A 25,702-nucleotide genomic window follows, 5' to 3' on the forward strand; every position below is an offset into this window, starting at 1 on the left:
TACTAAAATACTTCTCATATTATAGATGTAATCTATTAACTTCTCAATATCCATACGGTTTATGTATGGTATTGACAAAATCCTATGCATTTGCATAAGATTTATTTTGCCACAATTTATAGTACTAGTGCCGCCCTCACTAGGTATAAATATCTCATTTCGCTAGTAGTGTATGGGCAAATTCTACTAGCTATTCTCATAAATATGTCACTTATATGCCATATCTATACAATTCATGCACTTTTATATGTATATTTGCTATATTATACATTATTATGCCTTATAGGTATTATACCTATAAGCCACATCCATACGATTGCTTAATATAAATATATGTATAATTTTTTATACATATTTTTTTTTTATTTATGTATGGTTTTTTATTCATATCCATATACTGTATTCACTTTTATATGGATATGATTGGCGTTTTATATAGTATTGACAAAATCATAAGTTTGACCAATACGAGGAGAGGTCCGCCAACGACCACCTCCCTATAGGTGTTTTTGGACACGCTGTCTCCCATTCGACTGCTTACTATACTAGGGGCTACCCGCTCCGTATGATATTCTCTCATATAACAAGAGAATGCAAGAAATATTCGTATTTTATGAATATAATCCATTTATTTTTCAATATCCATACGTTTTACTTAGTTTTTTGTACGGTATTGACAAAATCCTATGCATTTGCATAAGATTTATTTTGCCACAATTTATAGTACTAGTGCCGCCCTCACTAGGTATAAATATCTCATTTCGCTAGTAGTGTATGGGGAAATTCTACTAGCTATTCTCATAAATATGTCACTTATATGCCATATCTATACAATTCATGCACTTTTATATGTATATTTGCTATATTATACATTATTATGCCTTATAGGTATTATACCTATAAGCCACATCCATACGATTGCTTAATATAAATATATGTATAATTTTTTATACATATTTTTTTTTTATTTATGTATGGTTTTTTATTCATATCCATATACTGTATTCAATTTTATATGGATATGATTGGCGTTTTATATAGTATTGACAAAATCATAAGTTTGACCAATACGAGGAGAGGTCCGCCAACGACCACCTCCCTATAGGTGTTTTTGGACACGCTGTCTCCCATTCGACTGCTTACTATACTAGGGGCTACCCGCTCCGTATGATATTCTCTCATATAACAAGAGAATGCAAGAAATATTCGTATTTTATGAATATAATCCATTTATTTTTCAATATCCATACGTTTTACTTAGTTTTTTGTACGGTATTGACAAAATCCTATGCATTTGCATAAGATTTATTTTGCCACAATTTATAGTACTAGTGCCGCCCTCACTAGGTATAAATATCTCATTTCGCTAGTAGTGTATGGGCAAATTCTACTAGCTATTCTCATAAATATGTCACTTATATGCCATATCTATACAATTCATGCACTTTTATATGTATATTTGCTATATTATACATTATTATGCCTTATAGGTATTATACCTATAAGCCACATCCATACGATTGCTTAATATAAATATATGTATAATTTTTTATACATATTTTTTTTTATTTATGTATGGTTTTTTATTCATATCCATATACTGTATTCACTTTTATATGGATATGATTGGCGTTTTATATAGTATTGACAAAATCATAAGTTTGACCAATACGAGGAGAGGTCCGCCAACGACCACCTCCCTATAGGTGTTTTTGGACACGCTGTCTCCCATTCGACTGCTTACTATACTAGGGGCTACCCGCTCCGTATGATATTCTCTCATATAACAAGAGAATGCAAGAAATATTCGTATTTTATGAATATAATCCATTTATTTTTCAATATCCATACGTTTTACTTAGTTTTTTGTACGGTATTGACAAAATCCTATGCATTTGCATAAGATTTATTTTGCCACAATTTATAGTACTAGTGCCGCCCTCACTAGGTATAAATATCTCATTTCGCTAGTAGTGTATGGGCAAATTCTACTAGCTATTCTCATAAATATGTCACTTATATGCCATATCTATACAATTCATGCACTTTTATATGTATATTTGCTATATTATACATTATTATGCCTTATAGGTATTATACCTATAAGCCACATCCATACGATTGCTTAATATAAATATATGTATAATTTTTTATACATATTTTTTTTTATTTATGTATGGTTTTTTATTCATATCCATATACTGTATTCACTTTTATATGGATATGATTGGCGTTTTATATAGTATTGACAAAATCATAAGTTTGACCAATACGAGGAGAGGTCCGCCAACGACCACCTCCCTATAGGTGTTTTTGGACACGCTGTCTCCCATTCGACTGCTTACTATACTAGGGGCTGCCCGCTCCGTATGATATTCTCTCGTATAACAAGAGAATGCAAGAAATATTCGTATTTTATGAATATAATCCATTTATTTTTCAATATCCATACGTTTTACTTAGTTTTTTGTACGGTATTGACAAAATCCTATGCATTTGCATAAGATTTATTTTGCCACAATTTATAGTACTAGTGCCGCCCTCACTAGGTATAAATATCTCATTTCGCTAGTAGTGTATGGGCAAATTCTACTAGCTATTCTCATAAATGCCTTCTTTATGCCATATCTATACAATTTATGCACTTTTATATGTATATTTGCTAATATTATACATTATTATGCCTTATAGGTATTATACCTATAAGCCATATACATACGATTTCATTTTTTTATTTATATATGGTTTTGTATTTATAACCATATACCGTATTTACTTTTATAAGGATATGATTGGCGTTTTATATAGTATTGACAAAATTATAAGTTTGACAAACACTTTTTTAAGTCTTTTAGTTAAAATTGTCATTTTTAATTGACTATCTAAACACTAGATATATTTGCACATGGAGCAAAAAGTATAAAAATTGGTCGCGTCACTAATAATATCGCGATACATTTTTACTACCATCAAAATACCACATACGTTTATATGTCCTCTTTATTTAATTTGGTTTCTAAACCTCAGGAATAGTTTTAATTATATGTGCGCTCTAAGTTGAATGAATTTCTTGAATCTCTTTACTTGAATTTCTAAGACTTAAAAATATTTATAAATAGATGTCCTATTGCATAATATTTTTTTATCGCTTCACTTATAAAATAACGATCCTGCCTTTCTACCTTTGAATAAACATTCATATAAACATGGAGAAAAAAACGTTCGCGTCACTAACAGTATGTGACGATAAAATTTTGCTAACATTAAAAGGAACATATTTTTATATGTCAACTCTTAGTTGAATTGGTCTATTGCTTAAGATTCTAGACCTTAGGAATATTTTTATATTATATGTTTGCCAATCTTCGCGTCACTAAAAAGATGACGATTCATATTGTTATTATTAGATGGTCGAGTTGTACTTATATTGATATGTTAATCAAATTGGTCTCTTACTTGAAAATCTAGACCTTAGGAATATTTTTATATTATATGTTTGCCAATCTTCGCGTCACTAATAAGATGACGATTCATATTGTTATTATTAGATGGTCGAGTTGTACTTATATTGATATGTTAATCAAATTGGTCTCTTACTTGAAAATCTAGACCTTAGGAATATTTTTATATTATATGTTTGCCAATCTTCGCGTCACTAATAAGATGACGATTCATATTGTTATTATTAGATGGTCGAGTTGTACTTATATTGATATGTTAATCAAATTGGTCTCTTACTTGAAAATCTAGACCTTAGGAATATTTTTATATTATATGTTTGCCAATCTTCGCGTCACTAATAAGATGACGATTCATATTATTATTAGATGGTCGAGTTGTACTTATATTGATATGTTAATCAAATTGGTCTCTTACTTGAAAATCTAGACCTTAGGAATATTTTTATATTATATGTTTGCCAATCTTCGCGTCACTAATAAGATGACGATTCATATTGTTATTATTAGATGGTCGAGTTGTACTTATATTGATATGTTAATCAAATTGGTCTCTTACTTGAAAATCTAGACCTTAGGAATATTTTTATATTATATGTTTGCCAATCTTCGCGTCACTAATAAGATGACGATTCATATTGTTATTATTAGATGGTCGAGTTGTACTTATATTGATATGTTAATCAAATTGGTCTCTTACTTGAAAATCTAGACCTTAGGAATATTTTTATATTATATGTTTGCCAATCTTCGCGTCACTAATAAGATGACGATTCATATTGTTATTATTAGATGGTCGAGTTGTACTTATATTGATATGTTAATCAAATTGGTCTCTTACTTGAAAATCTAGACCTTAGGAATGTAATATATAAAGGATTAAAAATTCGCCACAAAGCCAAGCAAACAATCAATGCATACAAATAGATTGTTGGTTGAACTTTATATAAGAAGTTCAACACAACAAATAAATTATGCAATTTTATTATCGAATCATCAAGCAAAGGATAAGCTTCAGTGGATCGCAGTATGGCAGCTGCTCAACCACTTACAACACCTTGCCTGTTACAAAAGTCGTTTACAATTGATTCTAGGCTTTGTCATTGTATTAAATAATGCTTTTATATGTAACTAGCGCGGCATCAGGTGATCAAAGATCCTCCCAATTTACTATGTTACAAATTACATTGGCATCACATCCATTGTCGTTTAAAAAGTAAATTATAAACTTTAAATGGTTTAGAAGCCATACAATGCAAATTGCCCCTTATTTATCATTGCAGTCCAGCACGGATACGACCTTAGAGGCGTTCAGGCATAATCCAACGGACGTAGCGTCATACCACTGTTCGCTCGAACAAGTATTGTGCCATTGGTCCGTACCTGCGGTTCCTCTCGTACTACGCAGGAATGCTGTCGCAACAACGTTTTGTCATTAGTAGGGTAAAACTAACCTGTCTCACGACGGTCTAAACCCAGCTCACGTTCCCTTGCATGGGTGAACAATCCAACGCTTGGTGAATTTTGCTTCACAATGATAGGAAGAGCCGACATCGAAGGATCAAAAAGCGACGTCGCTATGAACGCTTGGCCGCCACAAGCCAGTTATCCCTATGGTAACTTTTCTGACACCTCTTGTTAAAAACTCTTTAAACCAAAAGGATCGATAGGCCGAGCTTTTGCTGTCCCTGTGTGTACTGAACACCGAGATCAAGTCAGCATTTGCCCTTTTGCTCTATGTGTGGTTTCTGTCCGCACTGAGCTGGCCTTGGGACACCTCCGTTATTATTTGAGAGATGTACCGCCCCAGTCAAACTCCCTACCTGGCAATGTCCTTGAATTGGATCATACCTGAGTAATTGGAGTTATACCAAATTTTCAAATCAAAAATACATAAATGCACCGTTTTATTAAAGAATTTGTTTGCGATTATATAACAAACTCGTGATACTTTGATCAAGAAGCTTGCATCAAAACCCAATACCATAAGATATAATAAATATATCCGTATAATGGCTAGGAAATGATACACGTTCCATTTAATCAAGTAAGTAAGGAAACAATAAGAGTAGTGGTATTTCATTGGCGATACCAAACCGAGGTCTAATATCTCCCACTTATTCTACACCTCTTATGTCTCCTTACACTGCCAGATTAGAGTCAAGCTCAAAAGGGTCTTCTTTCCCCGCTAATTATTCCAAGCCCGTTCCCTTGGCTGTGGTTTCGCTAGATAGTAGATAGGGACAGGTGTGTCTCGGATCCCTCCGAACTTATTTAACGTGACGTGTTCCGCACTGAAGGGATTACAGCCACGGCATTCTAATATACCCACAAGGGAGTATATAATGCAAGGGTCTGGGTTAAGCGCCAAACCAACGCCCTGGACTAGAAGCTATAGCTATGTACATAGCAACCACCCCAGTAGCAATTTAAGTACTTGCTTGTCGGGCAAGCACTCCCCCTTGCATAGGGGCGAGATCTATCTAAAATCTCTACTGTTCTTTGGGTCGCAGCACCCGAGTTGTATTAACGCAACATCCACGTCGAGCCCGGGGACTCTACCCGCGATATAGGTGTCAACCACAGCCACCACGAAACTCCCACAAGGGGGCCGACCTCAATGAGTAGCCTTGGAGAACCACTCAACCCGTGGCACCGAAATTTCAGGCTCGGTGGGCCTCACCCCTTCAGCTCCGACAAGCTCGGATGGGGCAACCATGTCATATTAGTCGCCTCCTACGACAAGCAATGACAAGCTGTGGCAGTATTCTTCGCCGTTGCCACACGGCAAGGGGGTTTTGGGACTATTGTCCCGGCGCCTGCGGTTCATCCCTCGTCGCTTCCATCCTACGCCTCGAGAAGGCAGCATCAGCAAAAGCTCCTAGGAGACGCATCCGTTCTGGGGTCTCGACTACTCCTGCGACGTTCCATCGTTCTTGGACTCGAACAATGCCAAGGGCATCCAAGTCACGCAAATCGCTATAGAGGCGGCACTCACATAGTACGTGAAGCCAGTCCTCACTCTCCTCTCCACATGAGCATGCGGTTGTGGTGCTGAGGGTTCTACCATGGAGGAAAGCGTTGAACGACCCGTGTCCTGTCAGCAAGAATCCGGCTCTTAAGGTGAAGACAAAGTCCTTCCTCTTGTAGACGAACGCTGCCTCTGGGAAAAACTGGCGAGTCACAAAACCGTGAGCCGCTTGGTCCCATCTGAGTTGCCACTCATTTAGCAGACATTCGTCTAGCAGAGCCATCTTGGATTTCCAGTCCAACACAGACAAGTCCTGTCCATAGAGCCAGTCGCTCTCGTCCAGGGGAACGTGCTTTCTGAGCTTAAACTTCACTGCCATCCTGTGAGCATCTAAATCCATTGGAGGAGCACCAGCAAGCACCTGCAGTGCCACCGTGGACACTGTGCGGCATACCGGTAGGCATCCTAATAGGATGGTCCTCTGGCACGAGGTGAGGAGTCTTAAGGACTTGCCCTTGCTCGCCGCCTTGTACCAGACCGAGGCACCGAAGAGTGCACAGGGGACCATGAGTCCGCTGTATATCGTCCTCTTAGCACGGGAGCTGAGCCCCCAATCGACTCGGAGCACCCGTGCTAGCCCTCCGGCAACTCCAGCCAGCCGATCTCTGAGAGCAGAGATATGCGGGAGAAAGCTCATCCGCTCGCCGACTAAGATGCCAAGGTACCGGCATTTGGTGACGTATGGCAGGCTTGCTCCAGCAAACCGTACGGTCGGTCTCCTAGTGTCTGAAAGATTCCCTTTCAGCAACATGATTGCCGTCTTGCTGGTTGACACACTCACTCCAACCTCAGCTCCCCAGGCTCCCACGATGTCCATCAACTGCTCGCCCTTTCGCTCCAGATCGGCACGGGAATTCCCATCGACGAAAAGTAGCAAGTCATCTGCAAACGCGCTCAGAGCACAATGTGGCTCCAGGCGCTGAAGCAGCACATCCATCAGTAGGTTCCAAATAAATGGACCACTGACGGACCCTTGCGGGCAGCCCCGTGTAACCGACACTGTGGCCGCTTCGTAACTGCTGATGATACTGGCACTTCGACCGGAGAAATAACTTTTCCACAAGTCTATCTCTCGACAGCCGACGTCGATAAGCCGATCCAGCACCGCGTTCCACTCAACATTGTCGAAGGCACCCTTGAAATCAACAAAGATTCCCAGCACCCTCCTCTCGCGGCTGGTGGAAACGGTGTTTTTAGCGTGCATCCACGCATCCTCAACGCAGCGTCCAGGCCGAAATCCAAATTGCCATCTGCAGCCATCCGGTAGCACATCCTTCAGTCGATTCACCATGATCCCTTCCAGCACCTTTCCGAACACTGGCAAAAGGCATATGCCACGATAAGAGGCAGGATCGCTCCTGTCCTTATCTGGCCCCTTTACCAGCGGTATCACTCTCGGGTGTTTCCACTCGGCAGGAAAATATCCTTCCGAGAGGCATCGAGAGTACAACTTCGTCAGGTGCTGAGGGATAGCACGCCATACCTCCTTGACGATCCCACCCGTGATGCCGTCCATTCCCGGCGATCGCCGGCTTCTCAGCTTCGCGACGCTGGTTGCCACCTCGAAGGCTTCGAGGGTCGGTGGAGCAGCAGGAGTTATACCCTCACGCACTGTGGATTCCGCAACAGGGAAGAAGTTGCGGAGGAGTATATCTGCGCAGTCGTGCCATGTCGTAAGTAGCGCGCCGTTCGACCTAAGACATCCAAGATCGGTTGTCTTTTTCCGGCCTCGGCATATTCGGTAGGCGTGCCCCCATGGATCATCCTTGTGCCGTCCCACGAAGTCCCGCCAGTTTTGTTCCTTTGTCATCAGGATAAGCTTCTTATACTGGCCTGAGGCAAGCCTTAATCCAGCGGCAAGTCGCTCAACATCGCCGGTGCCACTCCGACGAGCTGCCTGCAGCCTGCGCCTCAGTCTCCTGACCTCTTGGCGCTTGGTACTCAGTTCAGGATTCCACCATATTACGTTTCCCCTTGCTGCAGGTATCCTGCGCCCTATTACCCTGTCGCACACTTCGTGTACGATGGAGCGAAGGGCTGACACATGATCATCCAACGGCGATTCCTCCAGTTCCTCGAGACATTCAGCTACATCCCTTAGTTCTACTCTGAATCTTCGCCAACTTGCATTGGAGAGCCTCCATTGCGGTACCGGAGCTAGGCTCTCAACGGTACTGCTTGGATCTGGAGTAACCTCAACAGTGATGATGTTGTGGTCACTCAGCTCCCAGAAGTCAACTCTCCATTCGTATGTTGCCCACACACGCGCTGCTTCGTTGGTGAAGGTCACGTCGATATCACTTCTGGAGCGGTGATTATCGAACGTGAACACCTGGCTGGCCGTATTAAGCACACAGACACCGCTTGCGATGATCCACTCGTCCATGTGCTGTCCCCGTTCGCGATTCAGACGGTCTCCAGAGTTAGCTGGAGTTTTGCTGAACCACATCGGGGAAACCGCATTCGCATCAAGTCCGAGGATTGTCGGTGTCCTGCTGGCTAGCAGCAGAACCGTATCCAGGTAGTCAGTGTAGGGCTGCAGGGCAGCTGAGTACTGGCAGTATACGGAGGACAGAAAAATGGTGCCGTATTTTCCTGTGACACTCACGCACACTCCATAATCCGTCGTCAATGTCTCGATGGGCATGCAGATGGCAGACGGGTCGTCCACGATGATGGCAGCTTTCTTCCTTTTGTCAGCGAAGATTCTCATGCCTCCAGGGAGTCCAGTGAGACGCTTGCCTGCGTCCACATAGGGCTCCTGAATGAGTGCGAACAGGTGGCCAGCATCTCTCATCCGCTTTGCAAGCTCGATGACAGCGCAACGGCCTCGACCACAATTCGCTTGGATGAAGCTGAACATGTTAATGTCTAGCTTGCACCCTGGCTAGCACAGCGCTATATATCGGGCATCCACCCGAGAGCATATAGTGCCCCGAGGGTAGCCCTTTATGGCGGCAGTTACGGCAGTCCACCGCATTTTTGCACTTCGCCGCGACGTGGTCGTTCTGTCCGCACTGGCGGCAGACCTGATTTTCTCTAGCGTACCGACACTCGCTGACTTTGTGGTCAAAACCAAGGCATCGGTGGCACGCATAGGTGCGCACTTGAGAGCGGCAGCGGTAAGAGAACCACTTGATATACACCCTCCCGCTTTCGAGAACGGCCAACGCCTGATCATCTACTTCCAGCGTCACGTTTATAGTGGCGCTGTTAGCTGCTGACCAGGGCTTGGTCGCCAGGACTACCGCCTTCTGGAACTCCTTCAGCGACATCTCCTCGAAGTTTTTCTCTTTTAACTCCATCATGAACTCATCCGGCGTCACAGTGGTGTCCACATCCTGTACCGTCACCCTGGGTTTTGCGGCAGTGTTTTTGGACACCTTAAGGCCCACCTCAGCGAATTTTGCGGAGGCAACGATTTTCGACATCTCCGCCTGCGATGGCGTGCGAATAATCGCGCCGCCCCGCTTTAACTCTCGCACCTCATGCACTCTGACGCCCAAAGCAGGCGCTACCTCTTTGCGGACCTTGTCCGCAATTTGCCTCCCTGATAAGGCCGGATCATCACATGCAACGACTGCCGACCAGGTCTCCCGGATTTTCCGCGGTGCGGCTACAGGGGCATAGGGGGCGACAGGGGCAGCAGGTGAGGCGATAAGGTGCGCGCCTCTAGCAGCGGCGGCTGCGTATGAGACGGCCGAGGCAACCGGTGCCTGCTTCTTAAGGCGGTCCTCAAGCACTCCAATCCGTATAAGGAGGGCTGCAACAACCTCCTCGTAGCGGTTGGCTACGGACTGCACCTTCACATTTGTGGCCGGGTTGGCATAGGAGACCATGAACATCCTACCGATCTCCGATCGGATGTCCCCCATCTCGGCAGCGACGGCACCATTACCTCTCCACTCCCTATCCGAGAAGGATTTTAGAGGACTGGCTGGTGCAACGAAGGTCTTCTCGTGTTCAGCAGAGGATGCAGCAGCGGCGGGGGCTGCGGGAGCGGCAGGGGCTGCGGCAAGGGCAGCGACAGGGGCAGCGGCAGCGGCAGCAGCAGGGGCAGCGGCAGCGGCAGCGGCAGCGGCAGGGGCTGTCGCAGTGTCAGCGGCAGTTGCATCCAGTGCCATCAACTTGCACCTAGAGGCGTCCCTCAGCGGCGCTTTATTGCGCTTACCTCTGGGTCGTCCTCTGCCCCCACTGCTTCCCCTACTACTAGCACTCTCACTGCCAGAATCTCCAACATCCATTTTGGGTGGCGCCATCCGCCGGTTATCGGCAGTTCCAACCCAAAAGCTTTTCCACCAAGGACTTACCCCTTTATTATCAGCTGGTCGGAAAGCTCTATCAGCTGATCAGCTGATAAAAGTTTAGCGATGACACAAACCGCACAGCTGTTTTAGGCAAAATGTGCCTAAATAAGCCTAACGCCTCTCTCAAGAGAGCGCCTCTCTCGTGACACACGTGGCGCAATGGAAAATTTCCAATGGGAAAAACCCAATTTCACCCGGTTTCACCACTTTTACACAGGGAAAACACGCGCACTGGGTTCGCAGGCACAAAACACGAATTTTCGTGCTGTTTCTAGCTTCGTATCTGGTCTCTATCAGTCAATATTGGCTACACTCGCGGAGCGTACGGAAAACACGTCTGTTCGCACGAGCAATCTAACACCGACTCGGTAGATAGGGACAGTGGGAATCGGATCCCTCCGAACTTATTTAACGTGGCGTGTTCCACACTAAAGGGATTACAACCACGGCACTCACATATGCCCACTTTGGAGCATATAGTGCAGCGGGTCTAGGTTAAGCGCCAGACCAACGCCCCGGACTAGAAGCTATAGCTATGTACATAGCAACCACCCCAGTAGCAATTTAAGTACTTGCTTGTCGGGCAAGCACTTCCCCTTGCGTTGGGGCGAGATCTATCTAAAATCTCTACTGTTCTTTGGGTCGCAGCACCCGAGTTGTATAAACGCAACATCCACGTCGAGCCCGGGGACTCTACCCGCGATATAGGTGTCAACCACAGCCACCACGAAACTCCCACAAGGGGGCCGACCTCAATGAGCAGCCTTGGATAACTGCTCAACCCGTGGTACCGAAAATTACAGGCTCGGTGGGCCTCACCCCTTCAGCTCCGACAAGCTTGGATGGGGCAACCATGTCATATTAGTCGCCTCCTACGACAAGCAATGACAGACTGTGGCAGTATTCTTCGCTGCTACCACACGGCAGGGATGAGGACTAAGAGTCCCTCCTCCGGTTGAACGCCTCCTCGGCAAACGCTGTAAGCCTTCTGGTCTTCTCCTGATCCGCTAGTATGCCATCGAATCCAATCCATCTTTCGCCAACTTGCTGCACACCAAGTCCATCGAGGTCTCGCAAATCTTCATAGTTCGGGCAGTCGCATAGAACATGTTGCCAGTCCTCATATGGGTCGCCACATGAGCATGCGGCAGTGCCCGACGCTCTGACACCAAACAGAAATGCGTTTAGCGATCCATGTCCTGTAAGCAAGAATCCGGTACGCATCGTGAATCCAAAGTTAGGATCGCGATAGGCAAATTCGACATCCGGGATGAACTTGTAGGTCACCCGGCCGGATGACTCTACGCTATCCCATCTGTCTTGCCACGCGTGCAGTATGCACTGCTCAGTACGCACCTTCATCTGCCCTCGGCTAAGACTTGTGGGGTCCTCGCCATAACACAGATCGTACTCCTCCAACGGGTATCCACGCTTAAGCTTGTATTTGGCTGCCACTTGCTTGGCGACCAAATCAAGCGGGGGAGCGCCAGCAAGAACCTGCAGTGCCACAGTAGACACTGTTCGGCAAACCGGGAGGCTACCAAGCAGGATGAGCCTCTGGCAAGAAAGAAGTCGCTTCCTGGCCACTACTTCCTGCGTCGTATCGACATACCATATCGGGGCACCAAATAGCACACAGGGTACCATGAGTCCGGCATAGATGGTCCGCTTGGCTCGAGGACTGAATCCCCAGTCTGCTCGAAGCACACGCGCCAATGCTCCAACGACTCCGGTCATTCGCTGCTTGAGCGAGGTGAAGTGCTTGGAGAATTTCAAGCCTTCTTCGACCGTGATGCCAAGATACCGGCAGCTGCTTACATACGGCAAGCTTGCTCCAGCAAGCTTGACCGCTGGGGGCCGACTAAGCACACCCGAAGGATTACGTGCCAAAGGTGGGCGGGCGTTCTCCTTAAGCAGCATTATCACCGTCTTGCTGGTGGAGACGGCAACGCCGACTTCCATCCCCCACGCTTCTACGATGGACATTAGCTGCGCTCCTTTTGTCTCTAGCACGCTTCGGGATTCTCCCTCGACGAGAAGCAGCAGGTCATCCGCGTACGCGCTCAAGGCGCAGTACGACTCAAGGCGTCGGAGCAGAACGTCCATCAGCAAGTCCCATATAAATGGGCCGCTGATTGATCCCTGCGGACAGCCTCTAGTTACGGGAACATTAACTGCCTCGTAACTGCTTCGGATCACTGCGCTTCTGCCTGAGAAAAAGCTCTGCCACAAGCCCATCTCTCGGCATCCCAGTTCGGCTAATCGGCGCAATGCAGCACTCCATTCCACGTTGTCGAAGGCTCCCTTGAAGTCCACGAAAATTCCGAGCACGTATTTCGCCGGGCTGGCATGAACACTGCTCTTAACGTGCATCCAAGCGTCCTCCACACAACGTCCTTGGCGAAATCCGAATTGCCATCTACAGCCTTCCGGAAGAACTTCCCTCACACGATCCACCATAATGGCCTCGAGCACCTTGCCAAAAACCGGCAGCAGGCAAATTCCGCGATATGACGACGGTTCGCACTTGTCCTTGTCGGGACCCTTGAGCAGTGCCACTACACGTGGGCATTTCCACTCTGCGGGGAAGTACCCCGACCGGACGCAGTTTGAATACAGCGCCGTCAGATGCTGAGGTATGGCACGCCACACAGCCTTGCAAATCGTCCCGTTGATACCGTCCATGCCAGGCGAGCGCTTGCTCTTCATCCTGGCGACACAAGCATCAACTTCCGAGACATTCAAGGGCGGTGGGATTTCCTCCACGGGGGCAATCGGTGCGTCAGACTCCGCAGCTGGGAAAAAGTTGCGGAGGAGCACTCGCGCACAGTCACTCCAATTGGTGACCAGCTCGCCATTCACGCGGAGGCACCCAATCTCCGTCCGTCTCTTGCGACCTCGGCACATCTTGTAGACGCGCCCCCAGGGATCGTGCGAGTTTTCTCCCACGATGCGTCTCCAGCTGTTCTCCTTGGTCCTCACGATAAGCTTCCTGTAGTCGGCTGTGGCAAGCCTCAGCTCCACTACAGTCAGCTCGGCCACGTCATCATGCTGATGGCGTCTGGCATCCTGAAGACGGCGCCTGAGTCTCCTGACTTGGCGGCGCTTTGCGCAAAGGTCAGCGGTCCACCAACTTACCCTCGTTCTCGGCTGTCCGGGCGTTCTCCTTCCCAACGCAAGGTCGCACACATCGTGCACCATCCTGCGGAGTCTAGACACTTGTTGGTCCAGCGGCAATCCTTGGAAGTCTTCCGGAATCTCGGCTGCCCTATTCACCAATTCCTGTTCGAACAGACGCCAACGTGCATTGGAGAAGTTCCAGGACGGTACCGGAGATAATCTCCCAACGGCATTCGCGGTCGAGGTGCTGGCCACAACGGAAATTACGTTGTGGTCACTCAATTCCCACTCGTCCACTCTCCACTCATATGTGGCTAGCATATGTCCTGCTGAGTTGGCGAATGTCACGTCGATATCGCTGTGCGATCTTATGTTATCGAACGTGTAGCTTTGACTAGGTTGGTTCAAGACCACCGCTCCCTTCGTCAGCATCCACTCGGACAGCAGCTCACCCCGGGAGTAGTTAGTTAGTCCCTCCGGTCGAGGAGGGAGTTTACTAAACCACATGGGGGACGCTGCGTTCGCGTCAAGTCCGAAGATTGCTGGAGTACTGCTGGCCAGCAGCAGGACAGAATCCAAGTACCTTAGGTACGACTGGAGGTTGTAGCTGTATTCATCCGGTTGCGGGTTCGGTCTACCATTTGGTCTGCTATCGAACTGGCAGTATGCGGCGCAAAGGAAGATTGAGCCAAAACTTCCTTTAATGCACACACACACGCCGTAGTTGTTGGTGAGCGGCTCCACTGGCATGCAGATGACATCCTGGTGGCTGACAAAGATGGCTGCCTTCCCTCGCCGATCGACGAAGCTTCGCACTCCATCCGGCAACACGTCTATCCTCTCGTCACCTGCGTAAGGCTCCTGAACCAGTGCGAACAGACTCTTGCTTTCAAGCAACCGGACTCCGAGCTCGATGGTCGCCGCTCGTCCTCGACCACAGTTTGCTTGGATGAACCTAAACATTAATGTCTAGAGTTCACCCTCGCAAGCACTGCCGCATATACGGGACATCCCGGGGACAGCATGTGGTGTCCCGACGGGTAGCCCTTAAACCGGCAGTTCCGGCAGTCCACCGGCTTCTGGCACTCGCGTGCACTGTGGCCAGTTTGTCCGCACTGTCGGCAGACATTCTCCTTATACCGGCAGTCCTTCACCTTGTGGTCGAAACCCACGCACCTGTGGCATGCGTAAGTGCGCACCAACGCCCGGCAGTTGTACGCAAACCAGCCAATGTACGCCTTGCCGCCGTCAAGCACGTCGAGGGCCGTGGTGCTGACTTCCAGCGTCACATTTACAGTGGCGCCATCCGCCTGCGACCACGATTTCTCTAGCCGCACCTGCTTTTTGAAGGCCTCCAGGTCCATTCGGTCTGCGAAGTTGTTTTTAAACAACTCGCTCATAAAATCAGCCGGTGGCGTCGCAGTATCAACATTGCTGACCAGAACTTTTGGAGTCTGGGCTGGGCTTTGCTTCACCTCCAAGCCAGCTTCTGCAAACTTCCTATTTGCCACAACCTTCCTTATTTCCCCGGACGACGGGGTGCGGATAATGGCACCGCCACGCGCCAGTCCTCTGACTTCGTGTAGACGGACTCCTAGTGAAGGAGCAATCTCCTTCCGCACCTTTTCAGCCAGCTGCTGCCCCGAAATATTCGGGTCTGAGCTGTGAACCACAGCCGACCAGGTCTCGCGCGGCTTCCTCGGCATCGGGACCGGCACGGCAGGGGGCATGACAGAGGACACCGGCAGGCTGGGGTACGCAGTGGCATACACCGAGGGCATATGGGCGGCTCCATGTTGGATAGTCGGCGGTGGCGGCGGTGGCGGCGTTGGCAGCGGCGTCCTCTTCATTTGCTTCCACCGGTCCTCCAAAATCGCATTGCGCACCGTGAGCGCCGAGATCAGGGCCTCGTACTTTGCGGCGACTCTGAGTAACTCCCTCGTTGAGCTTCGTCCCAGGCAGGTGGTGACGTCCAGCACGATCTCCGACCTAATTTTCGCGATCTCCGCGGAAATTCGGCCGAGGCCACCTCTCACGATCTCCATTGCCTCGAGCTCCTCTACGCATTCTCCTTCTCCGGTGGCAGCGGCGCCAGCAGCGGCGCCAGCTGCGACGCCGACGCAGGCATCGGCAGAGGAGGCAGCGGGGACAGTGCCAGCAGCGGGGACGATGGCAGCAACGGGAGCCGGCGGCGGCGGCATCTCCAGCGATGACAGCGTCTTCTCCACAAGTTGCTTCGGTCCACCACTGCCTCCGTCGATGGCCACATACTTGGCCTGTGAGGCATCCCTCGCAGCTGCACCTCTGCCACGCTTTCCCTTCGACCGACCCTGCCTATCACGGCTAACACTGCCGCTACGACTGCTCGCAGACTCACTGCCCGAGCATCCACCTGCCGTCTCCATCGGAGATGGAGCCATTTTCCTCCTACCACCAAACTTACTCGAGCAAGTACACTTACCCGATACGCAAGTTTAGCCGGTACACACACCCGCTAGAACAGCTGACTGCGAGAGAGAAAGCTCGCTCTCGCCGCTTTTGCTCTCACGAAAGTTCTCGCGGCTGCACTCACCCACGCGCACGTGTGGAAATTTTCCAAAAAGGAAAACGGCGATTTCCACTCTTACCGCTCACTTTTCAAAATTGTTTTTACACAGGCGTCTTCCTTGCACTAAACTGCGAATTTTAGTCCAATTTCGAGCTCTGTACACCCAGAAATAACTTTGAAATGACCGTTTGATTGGGACCACGAGAAAACACACGTCCGTCGTTAATCCATTCATGCGCGTCACTAATTAGATGACGAGGCATTTGGCTACCTTAAGAGAGTCATAGTTACTCCCGCCGTTGACCCGCGCTTACTTGAATTTCTTCACTTTGACATTCAGAGCACTGGGCAGAAATCACATTGTGTCAACACCCGCTAGGGCCATCACAATGCTTTGTTTTAATTAGACAGTCGGATTCCCCAAGTCCGTGCCAGTTCTGAATTGATTGTTAATTGATAATCGTTATAATTAATAAGAACTAATTGGTTTAACCCAATTAGTATTCTTAAAAATTTTAGCAAGAAAGTTCCACAATTGGCTACGTAACTAAACTATCCGGGGAACAAGTAACTAACATAAATGCTAGAAACTCTATTTACCCAGAACGAGCACATAAACCATGTTATTGTTTCCCAATCAAGCCCGACTATCTCAATCTTCAGAGCCAATCCTTATCCCGAAGTTACGGATCTAATTTGCCGACTTCCCTTACCTACATTATTCTATCGACTAGAGACTCTTCACCTTGGAGACCAGCTGCGGATATTGGTACGGCCTGTTGAGAAGTTTGCGTGTCCCCACCATAAATTTTCAAGGTCCGAGGAGAAAATATCGACACAACAGTATATGTCATGCTCTTCTAGCCCATCTACCATATCTCTCTGCGAAAGACTTCCATGGTAGTACGGCTATAAAACAGAAAAGAAAACTCTTCCGATATCTCTCGACGGCTTCTTTATGGTCGTTCCTGTTGCCAGGATGAGCACGAGGCCCATATTTAATAACAAACGGATACTCAACAGGTTACGGAATTGGAACCGTATTCCCTTTCGTTCAAAATTATTCAAGTATATTAATTTAGCTAGATTTTATATAATATATATATTTGTTTGGCATTTGTATTTTACTTGAAAATTTTCGGCTTTCGCCTTGAACTTAGGACCGACTAACTCGTGATCAACCACTGTTCACACGAAACCCTTCTCCACTTCAGTCCTCCAAGGTCTCATTCGATTATTTGCTACTACCACCAAGATCTGTACCAATGGCAGCTCCATGCAGGCTTACGCCAAACACTTCTACGCATACCATTGTACCTTCCTACTCACTAAAGTTTCAAAATTTATATTACAAGTAATATAAATCATCTACTTTAGCGGTAATGTATAGGTATACAACTTAAGCGCCATCCATTTTAAGGGCTAGTTGCTTCGGCAGGTGAGTTGTTACACACTCCTTAGCGGATTTCGACTTCCATGATCACCGTCCTGCTGTTTTAAGCAACCAACGCCTTTCATGGTATCTGCATGAGTTGTTAATTTGGGCACCGTAACATTACGTTTGGTTCATCCCACAGCGCCAGTTCTGCTTACCAAAAGTGGCCCACTGGGCACATTATATCATAACCTTGAACTTCATATCAAGAAAGTTAAGGTTCTTACCCATTTAAAGTTTGAGAATAGGTTAAGATCGTTTCGACCCTAAGGCCTCTAATCATTCGCTTTACCAGATAAGATTATTTTATATAATATTAAAATGCACCAGCTATCCTGAGGGAAACTTCGGAAGGAACCAGCTACTAGATGGTTCGATTGGTCTTTCGCCCCTATACTCAATTCTGACAATCGATTTGCACGTCAGAACTGTTTCGGTCTTCCATCAGGGTTTCCCCTGACTTCAACCTGATCAAGTATAGTTCACCATCTTTCGGGTCACAGCATATATGCTCAAGGTACGTTCCAGTTAGAGGCATAAATAATATAAATATCATTATACATAACTATATAGAACGCCCCGGGATTGTGTTAATTAGCTATAAATAGTTAAAAAACTAATCCCATTATTAGTCAAGTTAATTACGCTATTAGGTTTATATCCCAATAACTTGCACATATGTTAGACTCCTTGGTCCGTGTTTCAAGACGGGTCCCGAAGGTATCCTGAATCTTTCGCATTGTTAATCCTACAAGTGCATATAATAAACACAAAAATCAATGATAATTATGCCATTATATAATTCCGAAAAATTAACGCACTGTATTCATATAAATCTATCAGCACTTTATCAAATTAATAACATTTATTCTGTGTTAAAATGCAAGCAAATTAATTTGAATAAACTATAAGTTATATTTTATGATAAATTTGGTATGCTAATAGATTACAATGTCCTTATATGGAAAAAATGCACACTATTATCATAATATTGTTTAAATATTACAATTCTAATGATGAATTTTCCATAACGGATATTCAGGTTCATCGGGCTTAACCTCTAAGCAGTTTCACGTACTGTTTAACTCTCTATTCAGAGTTCTTTTCAACTTTCCCTCACGGTACTTGTTTACTATCGGTCTCATGGTTATATTTAGTTTTAGATGGAGTTTACCACCCACTTAGTGCTGCACTATCAAGCAACACGACTCTTTGGAAACATCATCTAGTAATCATTAACGTTATACGGGCCTGGCACCCTCTATGGGTAAATGGCCTCATTTAAGAAGGACTTAAATCGTTAATTTCTCATACTAGAATATTGACGCTCCATACACTGCATCTCACATTTGCCATATAGACAAAGTGACTTAGTGCTGAACTGATTTCTTTTCGCTCGCCGCTACTAAGAAAATCCTTGTTAGTTTCTTTTCCTCCCCTAATTAATATGCTTAAATTCAGGGGGTAGTCCCATATGAGTTGAGGTTGTGTATAACTTTTATATGCAATTAATTCTTTATATATAATGATAAAACATTTTATTAAATTCGTTATATTAATAATATCTGTATATAAATGGCATTTGTTTGATTTAACGAATCAACGAAGAATAATAATATTGTCAACGGTTTTCTATTTTCTAATCATTAATAAGAGACAATTCTAGATAAATTTTTATGCTAGACATTTCTCAGTATCATTTGATTGAAAAAGAAAATATTTCTCTTCGTTTTTCACATTCAAATTATTTACTAATGTGAGATAATGTTTTTCATATATTTTTTAATATTATGAATAAAATAATTAAATTATTATTATCCAATAATATACCATATGCTTATAAAATTTCATTATAAAATTTGTATAAGCAACTTAATTAGCATAGTCTTACAACCCTCAACCATATGTAGTCCAAGCAGCACTATAAAATTAATTAAAGTACATAACAGCATGGACTGCGATATGCGTTCAAAATGTCGATGTTCATGTGTCCTGCAGTTCACACGATGACGCACAGTTTGCTGCGTTCTTCATCGACCCATGAGCCGAGTGATCCACCGCTTAGAGTTTTATAAATTGGTTTCTTAATTTTGTCAAATATGTTTTTATTGAAAGAAATTAAAAATACACCATTTTACTGGCATATATCAATTCCTTCAATAAATTTATTTTTATACCTAAAACGAATGCTGCGAAATGTCTTAGTTTTATATAACCAATATATATCAAAGTATTTCTTTTTAAATTGCATTTATTGTAAACAAATATATATATATATATATTAATACTTTTTTAGCGATATAAATTGAAATTTATATAAAACATTAACCTGTATAAAACCAGGTACAACATTGTACATTTTAGGTTGTTGCATTATCCAATGTATGCGCATAACTGAGATGAACAATACATATCGCAACGCGTGTATATTATGGTCCATATACACACAGTATTTTAATTGTGTTTATATACAATAATAATTTAATATTATTATTTTAATAATTCGATTTGCTTGTTCGAATTTTTATTTGTTTGTTTTGGCTGCTTATTATTTCTCTCATATGTATTAAATACAATATATAATTTTAATATTTGCATTATTTCGATTTGCTTGTTCGAAATTTCATTTGATCTATATTAGATCATATACATTTTGGCAATTCATATTTTATTTGTATTACTATAATGTATTTATTATAATATAAACAAATATTTTATTAACGGTAAGGATATACAATAATAATTTAATATTATTATTTTAATAATTCGATTTGCTTGTTCGAATTTTTATTTGTTTGCTTTGGCTGCTTATTATTTCTCTCATATGCATTAAATACAATATATAATTTTAATATTTGCATTATTTCGATTTGCTTGTTCGAAATTTTATTTGATCTATATTAGATCTCATTATACATTTTGGCAATTCATATTTTATTTGTATTATTATAATGTATTTATTATAATATAAACAAATATTTTATTAACGGTAAGGATATACAATAATAATTTAATATTATTATTTTAATAATTCGATTTGCTTGTTCGAATTTTTATTTGTTTGCTTTGGCTGCTTATTAATTTCTCTCATATGTATTAAATACAATATATAATTTTAATATTTGCATTATTTCGATTTGCTTGTTCGAAATTTCATTTGATCTATAATAGATCTCATATACATTTTGGCAATTCATATTTTATTTGTAATACTATAATGTATTTATTATAATATAAACAAATATTTTATTAACGGTAAGGATATTAAAACATTAATGATCCTTCCGCAGGTTCACCTACGGAAACCTTGTTACGACTTTTACTTCCTCTAAATAATCAAGTTCGGTCAACTTTTGCGAAACAACCGTAACACGCAAGGCGTCACAGTGATCACGTCCGGAGACCTCACTAAATAATTCAATCGGTAGTAGCGACGGGCGGTGTGTACAAAGGGCAGGGACGTAATCAATGCGAGTTAATGACTCACACTTACTGGGAATTCCAAGTTCATGTGAACAGTTTCAGTTCACAATCCCAAGCATGAAAGTGGTTCAGCGGTTTACCCGGACCTCTCGGTCTAGGAAATACACGTTGATACTTTCATTGTAGCGCGCGTGCAGCCCAGGACATCTAAGGGCATCACAGACCTGTTATTGCTCAATCTCATTATTGCTAGACGCAATTTGTCCATTTAAGAAGCTAGTGTCCTTATAATGGGACAAACCAACAGGTACGGCTCCACTTATATAAACACATTCAAACACAATAAACATTTTACTGCCACCATGAATGAAGGCTATATAAGCTTCAACACCATAATCCTGAAGATATCTATTTAATATATTTGAGTCTCGTTCGTTATCGGAATTAACCAGACAAATCACTCCACGAACTAAGAACGGCCATGCACCACCACCCATAGATTCGAGAAAGAGCTATCAATCTGTCTTACACACTTATGTTCGGACCTGGTAAGTTTTCCCGTGTTGAGTCAAATTAAGCCGCAGGCTCCACTCCTGGTGGTGCCCTTCCGTCAATTCCTTTAAGTTTCAGCTTTGCAACCATACTTCCCCCGGAGCCCAAAAGCTTTGGTTTCCCGGGAAGCGACTGAGAGAGCCATAAAAGTAGCTACACCCAATTGCTAGCTGGCATCGTTTATGGTTAGAACTAGGGCGGTATCTGATCGCCTTCGAACCTCTAACTTTCGTTCTTGATTAATGAAAACATCTTTGGCAAATGCTTTCGCTTAAGTTAGTCTTACGACGGTCCAAGAATTTCACCTCTCGCGTCGTAATACTAATGCCCCCAAACTGCTTCTATTAATCATTACCTCTTGATCTGAAAACCAATGAAAGCAGAACAGAGGTCTTATTTCATTATCCCATGCACAGAATATTCAGGCATTTGAAGCCTGCTTTAAGCACTCTAATTTGTTCAAAGTAATTGTACCGGCCCACAATAACACTCGTTTAAGAGCACTAATGCAGGTTTTTAAATAGGAGGAACATATGAAAAAATACAAGTATCTAAGCACATGTAAGAACTCCACCGGTAATACGCTTACATACATAAAGGTATAGTACTAACCACAATTGTAAGTTGTACTACCCGTATGAAGCACAAGTTCAACTACGAACGTTTTAACCGCAACAACTTTAATATACGCTATTGGAGCTGGAATTACCGCGGCTGCTGGCACCAGACTTGCCCTCCAATTGGTCCTTGTTAAAGGATTTAAAGTGTACTCATTCCAATTACAGGGCCTCGGATATGAGTCCTGTATTGTTATTTTTCGTCACTACCTCCCCGAGCTGGGAGTGGGTAATTTACGCGCCTGCTGCCTTCCTTAGATGTGGTAGCCGTTTCTCAGGCTCCCTCTCCGGAATCGAACCCTGATTCCCCGTTACCCGTTGCAACCATGGTAGTCCTAGATACTACCATCAAAAGTTGATAGGGCAGACATTTGAAAGATCTGTCGTCGGTACAAGACCATACGATCTGCATGTTATCTAGAGTTCAACCAATATAACGATCTTGCGATCGCTTGGTTTTAGCCTAATAAAAGCACATGTTCCATAAGGTTCATGTTTTAATTGCATGTATTAGCTCTAGAATTACCACAGTTATCCAAGTAACTGTTAACGATCTAAGGAACCATAACTGATATAATGAGCCTTTTGCGGTTTCACTTTTAATTCGTGTGTACTTAGACATGCATGGCTTAATCTTTGAGACAAGCATATAACTACTGGCAGGATCAACCAGAATAATGTTTTTATTCATATTTCATTCATATTTTTTGAATAGAAATTAGCAATATACGGCCATTTTTATATAGCATTCGTATACGTTTGTTTTCCAATTTATACTTGTTTCGCCACTAATAATAACAAGTTTTTATTGATGTCAAAAAGAATCATATTCTTTATAAACACAATATTTATTTTTCATATATTTTCTTTATATATGCACATTTCATTCTAAAATATCATTTTTGTTCGACATACATAATATATTGTATCCACACATGTACAATTTTTGTTTAACCAATATAAGATATTGAGTTAATCATTTGTATTTTGACGATAAATTTAAAATTTATCTATATATATCCATATAAGTCTCTGGTAATATATAAAATAGAACCGAGTGTATATATATAATTATTACTACTATATTTATTTCTTAAATAATATATACTTATATATTATTTATATATATACTCTTTATTATATATTATATAATTTTTTAAATAACTCTCTTAATAGCTATTTTTTATTATCAACAATATAAGTTGATATTAATATTGAAAATGTATTCATAATTACATTTTTATATTTCTTTGGTAGACTTTTATGTACTATTATTATTTAATAATACACATATAATATAAATCATGTTAGCCTACCTCCTAAAATTAACGATAAAATTCGGAAACAATTTGTTATTCTATGTACAATAGAAACTTGGCCTTCGTTTCAACGTTATTATCTTTGGGCTTAAAATATTAACCGCGGAGCCAAGTCTCGTATTCAAATAAATGAATAAAGAAACAAATTTGACGGATAATATCTTCTCTACTGACATATGTCAATAGCAGACGGCCGGCCCATTGACCATCCTATAGTAGTTTTTGGACACGCTGTCTCCCATTCGGGTATATTCAATTTACTTTGCCACTCACCCATATAGTGTTCTCTTATATAATAAGACAACGCACTTTTATATTCATTATATGGATATATTGCCTTCCTCATATTTGCCACACCACCTATAGTAGTTTTTGGACACGCTGTCTCCCATTCGGGTATATTCAATTTACTTTGCCACTCACCCATATAGTGTTCTCTTATATAATAAGAAAACGCACTTTTATTTTCATTATATGGATATATTGCCTTCCTCATATTTGCCACACCACCTATAGTAGTTTTTGGACACGCTGTCTCCCATTCGGGTATATTCAATTTACTTTGCCACTCACCCATATAGTGTTCTCTTATATAATAAGAAAACGCACTTTTATTTTCATTATATGGATATATTGCCTTCCTCATATTTGCCACACCACCTATAGTAGTTTTTGGACACGCTGTCTCCCATTCGGGTATATTCAATTTACTTTGCCACTCACCCATATAGTGTTCTCTTATATAATAAGAAAACGCACTTTTATTTTCATTATATGGATATATTGCCTTCCTCATATTTGCCACACCACCTATAGTAGTTTTTGGACACGCTGTCTCCCATTCGGGTATATTCAATTCTCTTTGCCACTCACCCTTATAGTATTCTCTTATTTAATAAGAATACTAAAATACTTCTCATATTATAGATGTAATCTATTAACTTCTCAATATCCATACGGTTTATGTATGGTATTGACAAAATCCTATGCATTTGCATAAGATTTATTTTGCCACAATTTATAGTACTAGTGCCGCCCTCACTAGGTATAAATATCTCATTTCGCTAGTAGTGTATGGGCAAATTCTACTAGCTATTCTCATAAATATGTCACTTATATGCCATATCTATACAATTCATGCACTTTTATATGTATATTTGCTATATTATACATTATTATGCCTTATAGGTATTATACCTATAAGCCACATCCATACGATTGCTTAATATAAATATATGTATAATTTTTTATACATATTTTTTTTTTATTTATGTATGGTTTTTTATTCATATCCATATACTGTATTCACTTTTATATGGATATGATTGGCGTTTTATATAGTATTGACAAAATCATAAGTTTGACCAATACGAGGAGAGGTCCGCCAACGACCACCTCCCTATAGGTGTTTTTGGACACGCTGTCTCCCATTCGACTGCTTACTATACTAGGGGCTACCCGCTCCGTATGATATTCTCTCATATAACAAGAGAATGCAAGAAATATTCGTATTTTATGAATATAATCCATTTATTTTTCAATATCCATACGTTTTACTTAGTTTTTTGTACGGTATTGACAAAATCTATGCATTTGCATAAGATTTATTTTGCCACAATTTATAGTACTAGTGCCGCCCTCACTAGGTATAAATATCTCATTTCGCTAGTAGTGTATGGGGAAATTCTACTAGCTATTCTCATAAATATGTCACTTATATGCCATATCTATACAATTCATGCACTTTTATATGTATATTTGCTATATTATACATTATTATGCCTTATAGGTATTATACCTATAAGCCACATCCATACGATTGCTTAATATAAATATATGTATAATTTTTTATACATATTTTTTTTTTATTTATGTATGGTTTTTTATTCATA

The 25,702-nt window shown here is 42.7% G+C and overlaps 2 non-coding genes across 2 annotated transcripts; both read right to left on the bottom strand.

Moving 5' to 3' along the window:
• Positions 1 to 19,789: 19,789 nt before the first annotated feature.
• LOC127011999 (5.8S ribosomal RNA) lies at positions 19,790 to 19,968 on the bottom strand. The gene has a single exon (XR_007765425.1). It is a non-coding gene; the product is annotated as a 5.8S ribosomal RNA (ribosomal RNA).
• Positions 19,969 to 21,172: 1,204 nt separating this feature from the next.
• Positions 21,173 to 23,167, bottom strand: LOC127011883 (small subunit ribosomal RNA). Its single transcript, XR_007765341.1, has one exon. It is a non-coding gene; the product is annotated as a small subunit ribosomal RNA (ribosomal RNA).
• Between the last annotated feature and the right edge of the window lie 2,535 nt (positions 23,168 to 25,702).

Source organism: Drosophila biarmipes, unplaced genomic scaffold (assembly GCF_025231255.1).
Source record: "Drosophila biarmipes strain raj3 unplaced genomic scaffold, RU_DBia_V1.1 ptg000016l, whole genome shotgun sequence".
Classification (NCBI taxonomy): domain Eukaryota; kingdom Metazoa; phylum Arthropoda; class Insecta; order Diptera; family Drosophilidae; genus Drosophila; species Drosophila biarmipes.